The sequence below is a fragment of the Sinohyriopsis cumingii genome, chromosome 1, assembly GCF_028554795.1.
Source record: "Sinohyriopsis cumingii isolate HCF-2022 chromosome 1, ASM2855479v2, whole genome shotgun sequence".
NCBI lineage: Eukaryota > Metazoa > Mollusca > Bivalvia > Unionida > Unionidae > Sinohyriopsis > Sinohyriopsis cumingii.
The window spans coordinates 47,282,471-47,291,421 of NC_142961.1; positions in this window are offsets into that span (position 1 = coordinate 47,282,471).

Below are 8,951 nucleotides of genomic sequence, written 5' to 3' on the forward strand. Positions count from 1 at the left end.
CATTTATGAATATATTTAATTCCATTTTGAATTCGCAACAATATCCGGGTTAAGTGGGAACCTATTAAACATAGTACTAACATATTTTAAGATTATATTTTGATGTCTTTTCAAACTCCTTGCCGTGTGTATTTGACAGAAGTGTGGATAAGAGTCAAATTTTCTCACCCATTCGACAGAAAAATCTAGCTGTTTTCCTAACCTTACTTTTCTTATCTCAGTCTAGTGATCTCAAACCAGTCGCCTCAGTCACCGTGTCCACGCGCTCAGAACTACTTTTAAAAAAAGAAACCACTGATGTCTTCTGCTGTGCCTGACGTAAAATCAAACAACAACAACAAATATATAACAAAAACATAGTAACTCAAGGTAAATCCATCTTCCGGAACACACTATACAAAACATTTCGAGAGAGACAAAGACACACACACATTCGACGTCGAGCTTTTTGGTATTATGCTAGTTCGTTCCACACAGCATGGTAAATTATCATATATGCAGGCCTAGCTCAGTACATTTTCAGGTCAGCTTCATTAAATGTAGCTAAATATACTTAACTAGTTTTAAATACTTCGTGTGAAACAATGTAATGTTAGCTACATTTAATTACGCTGACCTGAAAATTGACTGTGCTACAGGCAGGATAAAATTTTCAATGCTGTGTGAAATGAACTATGACAGAAAACACTGATCTATCTATACACACAGACTATAGACCTATGCACTCCATAGCCTCCTAACTATCTTAACAACTACGGAAAACTTAGCAACAGCCAGAATTGTGTTATGTCAAATTTTGTTAGGCATATCCATTGTGCCCCAGTTGAATCAAACATATATTTACAATATTTAATTACAAATAATGTACTTACCAGCCAGGATAAATCATTTATCCGTAACATTAATTCATAAGCAAATTTCTCTGTATCACTTGCCATATTTCCAAGACAGAAATTTTTTGTCTCAAAGAATCCGTGAACTTAAAAGTTTCGCACACGGTTATTTGGAGGATCTTATATACACGGGGGTAGTTTTGCAATCAATATAAGGACAACATAAGTATGTCACAAACAGTTTCACCTACTCAAAGAAAAGAAGAGTTATATGAGTTATATACGACAGTCACACAGATCACTAATCACCGTGAATAAACTAGGCATGGACACTCATGCTACATGTAACTTTTGTTATAATAATACCCTATACTACTATAACAGAGGTGAGGGGCCAGCATCGCTCCATTATATACAATATAATTTCCTAAATTGGAACTGATGAAAATGAAACATTTTCTTGTAATATATAGTAGCTATTTATTGTTAATTTCATATAACATCCATATATTAAATGTGATAATGCCTCAATTCTATGCAACATTTTATGTTGTTATGTTTTTGGCTCAAGCATAAAACCGTGTACTTCGGATAACACGGTCACGCCATCGTCGTCTTAACACATTTGTATCAATGTACCGCATGTAAATATTTGTGCTTGAACTATATTGCAAAAGTGAGAAGTTCTTTTTTACTTTAAAGGAAATTATTGCATGAGAAAAAGAATCTACGTTGGGATTTGGACCGAAAATAGCGTGGTTACATTATATGTCTCTCCCCTCGGCAAACCTCGTGGGGAGACAAATAATGTAACCCCTTAACTGGGATTTCCTTATCTCGGTCCAAAACCAACATACATTCTATATGTTTAGTGATATCGATGTTAGATGCCAATGGTACAAAGCAGACGAAATTTGTCACTTTACTATCACAGACAACATATAAAAAATTTGATGACTCCAATAACGTCATTTTCTCAATCTATATCAACGAATTATTAAAGATGAAGCAAGAGGCTAGCTGATATCCTCATTGAGGTTAGACTTCAAAAGACAAACAGACGTTGAAAGTGCAAATGTTCGCTAACAGAGAGGAACACCTTGACTGATTTATGCAGACGGAAATGTTATTCAAACAACACGTGCGTATTTACTCATCTATTTAACATCTACATCTACCAACTGTGTGGAAAAGAAATGTCCAACAAAACACTCATGCTAGAAAGAGAACGCACACTAACTCAAGATTACCTCTCCTGTTATTGACTGTTTCTCATGTCATCTCTACTTCTTAATCCATCATAATTATGCCTGTCAAAACTAATTGAAGACCAGTGTTTCTCAATATCATATAAAAATTAAAAGCCATTTCTAAAGGAACAATGAGTTCTCTGGTGACAACGACACTTCTTCTACTACCTCTCTAGCAGCTGCGGCTGCAGTCCAAAAAACGTGGCCTCCCCAAGACAAAATCAGAAGATAATACTGGTGTGTTAGACTGTTTACTATGTTTGTATTTCTAACAAGATTTAGTCCTTTGAAAACACCAGTAATACCTCGAGTCAAGGGTATGCGACAATGGGTGGAGACAAAATTGGATTTGACCAAAGTATGTATACAATATTCTTCCTTTGTTCCTGTGCTATTTTTTGCCTTTAACACTGACCTAAGTTCGATAGTATTGCTAATAAACATGTAATGGAAAGAAATCGAACGAATAATCATTTCTCTTTTGCTTGAATTTTGAATGAAATAGAATGACTCATTTGGAATACCTCCACTTTGACTGTCAAAAGCAAAAACCAATCCTACTAGGTCTACAAGAATTAAATGTGCAACGAATGTGATGCTGTTCAACAAAAAAAAATTATATAAACGTATTTCTTATCCATAACATACTTATAAAAAGATAAAGTTTGAATACATTAAAAAATTAAACAAAAATAACAATACAAACAAAAGTGTATTTAATTAAATGATTCATTAATTAATTAATAGTATTGGAAATAATTTAGTTCATATACTATTACTGGCAGGAAAAGAATTCAGACGTATTAATCGTTAATTATAAGCAAACCGAGAAACAAAGTAAACAGGAAATGTGTATAGTACACTAATGTTTCCATACAGCTTTTCCTTAGCTTTGGTATCCAAATGATATCCATGGATAATTCTCTGCAAACAATAAAGTCAATATTTTATAACAACTTTGTGCACGCAATGAAAAGACGATTCGGGGGAATGGCATAAATGGAAACGGTATCTGTGGTAAATCGATGACGAGGACAGTTTGTGACCTTGCACAAACGTTTGACAATTTATCAAGAAGGCGCTCTACAAATGTTATCAACTTCTGAGAAAATGATAAGTGTAGAGTGAAGTTTGTTTCATTTGCAACATGCACAACGGAGAAAACGTTGGCATTCCTCTATGTTATTTTCATGTGCTGAAATTTCTTTGGATATTGTGTTTGTTGATATTCTACCTAATCAAAGTACAGCTCTAACCAAAATGACTTATCCAATGCGCCCAAAAAATCAGTCTGAATTAGGCTATAGTACACATTCTTGCGCAGTTATTAAAATAGAGGAAACAAATTTTGCCAGACTACACAATACTAGCTTTTAAAAGTGCAAAGAATGAATTACCAAATAATAAAATGTATAAACAGTTATCGGCTCCCTTATTTTTTGAATTAAATTCTAAAATTAAGGTAGTGAATATGACCAAGCGGAGGTAGCATTTTTGCTGCTGCTATACGCACATCTGAGCTAAAGCCAATTAATATACTCTAACCCATATTACATCCACCAGTCATACACCAAAATAAAGAGACATAAAAATACTTTTAAATATACCTGAGATATATAAAGGGTCTTTCTTAAAAAGCCGGAATAACCAGAGAGGAAAACCAGGAAATACCTTTTCTTTAAAAATCTAACCCTATGTTAAATACGAAACTACTGAGCCCCACCTAATTAATCGAGTTTCTTACCCCTAACATCTTGATACAAAAAAATGTGTGAATAAATGTTTCAATAAATACATAAAAAAATAAATAAATAACAAATTTAACTGATTAGTTATCAGACTAATTAATTAATGAAATGTGAATTAATATCATTCATACAGTGGCGTATACATCCACTATGACTAACAGGATAAAAATAATCTCCTGCACAATAATCATAATTCTTTATATTTTAATTAAAATAAGAAACTAAGCAAGCAAAATCTATTTACTTAGACCATTGTTTTCGTATAGTTTTTCTCAGTTTGGTACCCAAATGATATCCATAGCTACTTCTCTGCTTATAAACAAACTAAAGGCATGGCATAAATGCTTACGGCACCTATGGCAAGTCGATGACGTGAACTTTAAGTGACGTTGCACAAACCTTTGATAATTTATTAAGTGGGCGCTGTACAGACATTAAAACCTTTTGAGAGTGACGGATGTGGGGTAAAGTTGTTTGCATTTGCGTGATGCACAAAAGAGAGAATGTATTCATACCTCTATGTTAATCACATCTACTGTCGTTGACATTTTCGTGGATTGCACTCTGTGCTTAATCCAAGCACACAGCTAACCAAAATGACTGCTACTTTGTGTTCGAAAAATCAGTCTGAACAATGTCTAAAATTTACTATCTAAAACAGGGAAAACGATATTTGCCAGACAACAGAATACCAATTTGTAAAAGTGTAGTGAATGAATGAAAAATTACATAAGATGTGGTAAGAAATATATGTCCTTATTTCACAATTTACCTCTAAACGTTAGGAAGTGAAAATGGTAAAGCGGTGGTAGCAGGTTTTTTAAATAGATGCACATCTGAAGAAAGGCCAAGCTATTTACTCTATAGTCTATATTATACACACTAATCACTCACAAAAGTAAAACAAATTAAAAGTTCTTTTAAGAACATCTAAAATATATACAATGTCATTTTTAAATAATCAGTTTAACCAGTGAGGACAACCGGAAAATTCTATTTCTAAAAAACATTAACCCTGTGCAAAGTTCAAAACTGCAGAGCACCACCTAATACGTCGAGTTTCTTATTCCCTATATCTTGATAAAAAATAAATATGGAAATAAATAAATAAACAATATAAAAAATAATTAATTACCAAGCTAATGAATTAATAATATAGAAATTAATATTATTCATACACTGCCACATAAGATCTCCACTATTACTGATAGGCCACCACCACCACCACCACCACAAATAACCCACAACCAATTGTCGATGGAATAATAGTGATTCTTCATACTATAATTAAACTAAGCAAACAAAATCTGTATACTTACACCACTGTTTCTTTAAAGCTTGTCCTTAGCTTTGATATCCAAACGGTATCCATAGCTACTTCTCTGCTTACATAAAATATTCGTATTGCGAATGTATGCACGAAATGAAAAGACGATCAGAAATGGCATAAATGCTAACGGTATCTATGGAAAATCGATGACTTGATCTGTATGTGACGTTACACAAACCATTGACGATTTATCAAGGGGTCGTTTTACAGACATTTTAAACTTCTGAGAAAGTGACAGGTGTAGGGTGAAGTTGTTTCCATTTCAATACGCACCGTGGAGAGAAGGTTACCATTCTTAGTTGTTACTTTCATGTACTCTTTCTGAAATTCATTTGGATATTGTACTTTTTGTGGATATTGTCTCTAATCTAAGCACACAGCTCACAAAAGTGACTGCTCCCTTGTGTTCAAAAAATCATTCCGAATTACTCCCTTGTGCTCGAAAAATCAGTCTGATTTATTCTAATGAAACATTTTTTTTGCCAGATAACACAATTCCAGCTCCTAAAAGTTCATTAAATGAATTACCCAATATAGATGGCCTAGTGATCAGAGTGTCGGCCTCGGATGTGGGAGGTCACGTGTTTGTACCCTGGTTGAGTTATACCAAAGACTTATAAAAATGGTGGAAGGCATGAAACTAATTATCACAAGCCTAGCATTTATAAATTCACACATAAGCTAAATCTGTTATGTGGTTTACATTTACTTTGAGTTATGCTTGGAAATGGGTTGGCTTGTTGATGACTGCCTGTCACAGACGAGCTTTGGAGATCAAATGCTTAAATTGGGCTGCAAATGAGCATCCGACTTGGCTTACGTATTTACGTGTGTCTGCTACAGAGGTAAATATCTACAAATCTAGATGGTTGAGGGGTGATGAAAAGTATGCTGATTTGCGATAGTACTAGTGAACTTTATTCATGCGTAAGGCACATACTGAATCTTTTAGCTGCCTTATCAAAGGAAAATATTCTAAATAGCTATTTCCTGTCAAAAATGAATGTAAACTTTAGGGGTTGGTGGCAGTGTTAGTTCAGTATAAAAACCACCAGTTGCATCAGGAGTTCACCTGATTGCTACAGTCAAAATCTCACATGTATGATTTCTACAAAAATCTTTCGTTTGTTTCTATTTGTATCTTCGGTGTAAAATTATTCTCATTTTTCTACAATAGGTCATTTTTTGATGAAAATTCACCAGAAAAAACTGTCCACTGAGACATAGAGGTTAGTGTTAGGACTGGTCGGCCTGGTGTCAGGATGTCATACCAAAGACTTAAAAAAATGTTACTAACAGCTGCCTCGCTTGGCGTTCAGCATTTAGAGGTTAGTGTTAGGACTGGTAGGCCTGGTGTCAGAATAATGTGACGAGGTGGGACATAATGCTGCATGTCTACGGCGTTATGACCCAGTGTTAGACATCACTATAAACGGCCACATTGCAGACATCATAGCGATGTGACTGAGAGGTTGTTAAAGCTTTGTTAAAAATCCAAATAACGCACACACACACACACACCATTTATATACACTGTATAAAGGGTTATTTACACTTGTTTTTTTACAGTTCACCTCTAAAATAAATGTTATGAAGGGAAAATTGCCAAGAGGAGTAGCAATTTATTTTTGGATAGTAAAACATCTGAAGTAAGGCCAAGCTCTATAATCTAAAATCCATATTACAAACATTAATCATTCACCAAAATAAAGGAAATTAAAAGCTCTTTAATAGTACTTAAGATATGTGCAAGGTCTTTTGAAATAGTCAGTTTAGCCAATGAGTAAAACCGGAAAAATTCCTTTTTTAAAAACTTTAACCCTGTGTAAATTTCGAAACTGTAGAGCGCCACCTAAGTCATCGAGAATATTATCCAAAATACCTTGATTTAAAAAAAATGTGTGAATAAATAAATAAACAAAATAAATATATAAAAATAAATAAATACGCAATTTAATTAATTAGTTACCAGACAAATGAATAATTAGTATAAAAATTTATATTATTCATACAATATCACAAAATAGCACTACTACTACTGGCAAAGAAAAACAAAACAAACATATCTCCGACGCATTAATCATGATTCTTTATATTGTAATCAAAACAAGAAACTAACCAAACAAACATGAAATATGTATACTTACACCACTGTCTGCATACGTCTTGTCCTTAGTATTGTATCAAAATTATATCCATGGTTAATTGTTTGCTTACAGTAAACTCAACATTTTTATAGCAACGTTTGTGAAGGCAATGAAAGGACGATTGTACAAGGTCATTATAACAAGTGAGAAAAACTTGATAAATTATTTTTCGTTAAAAATCTTACCCTATGCAAAATGAGAAACAGTAGAGCGCCATATAAGTAGTTACAAGACCCAGGTCCAGACCAAATGAATATGCAATGAATATGATACCGTAATACAGAATACTTTACATATCATTATATTTATCATCCATAATATCTTGATAAAAACAAATGTTTCAATAAATAAATAAATATCACTGATGGCCTGTACACGTGTTACCTTAACTGATCAACGTCATTTTCAACAATAGGATTAGCGGCTAGAAATCATAAACTTTTAGAGAATAAGCATGAGATAGTTTAGTTATGAATCATCATTGTTATTGGTAAATAAGTGGAGATGAATCTCAGAATCAAAAGCAGTTTTTCGTTTTCAGTTTTTCAAAATACGTTCAACTCAAGGAAAGTTCTACTCGCGCATTCTTATTGTAAAATGATAAAGAAACAATCTGCAAAAAGGAATATAACCCCCTTCCCTAGGCCCGAATGGTAAAAGCTATAAAACCCGGGGAAAAAAACTTTCTAATTGTTTGTATTCATGACCTCACTGGAAAACAAGGTTAGTTATACTTTTAAAGTAAATGACCGATGTCCTTTGCAAATATAGACATGGAAATGGTAAAATAGTCAAACCAAAAAATCTTAAAGAAAAAGTATGGCAGAATTGTCTTATTTTCCAACAAAATATACAATGAAAGCTAAACTGTACATCATTGTAAAATACACAGTACAAGCCTTCTGTACATCATGGCAAAATATACAGTAAAGGTTGACTGCACATCATGGCAAAATTCAGGACTAGTAATGGTACAGCATACTACACGAAAGAAGGCATTGTTGAAAAGAGCAAAGATACGTCATCTTCTTTCTTCAAGCATCAATAAAGATATGCAAATTTGAAGTTCTTGGTCTTGGCAATATATTCTATTATTTCAGTCTTAAGATCGGATTGATTATATGTTGCAGTCGATACAAGTTATATTTTTTGGAATGGGCAACAAACCCTATTGCTTAAAACGATCTTAAATGTACACGGGAACAATTCGTATAAGAATTGCTCTATGTTCGGCTGTCTTCAGTCTGCTCTCCCCCCCCCCCCCCGTTACCGCCTTCATCGTTTCTGCATTCATCGTCGTCATCATATAAAACATTGTCGTTGCCTTTGTGATCACCGTCGTTATCGCCTTCTTAGTCATTTTAGTTGACATTGTCATTAAATACCTCAGCTTGATTTGGTTATCTTGACATTCCGTACAGCTCACATATTAATACAAAAGGAGCAGGATGAAATAAAACAAGGTCTCTGTTATCCATACGATACATGGAGCTAATCTCATTAATAAATGAAAAACCTTTATTGTATAATAATTGTACAGCTGCACGCGAAGTAATAACCTTTCTAGGGGGTGGAGGTTGGGGGTGGTTGAGTAGGAGCGATTGATTCGTAAGAGATGAAGCTAAGAAATTGTTTGCAAGATA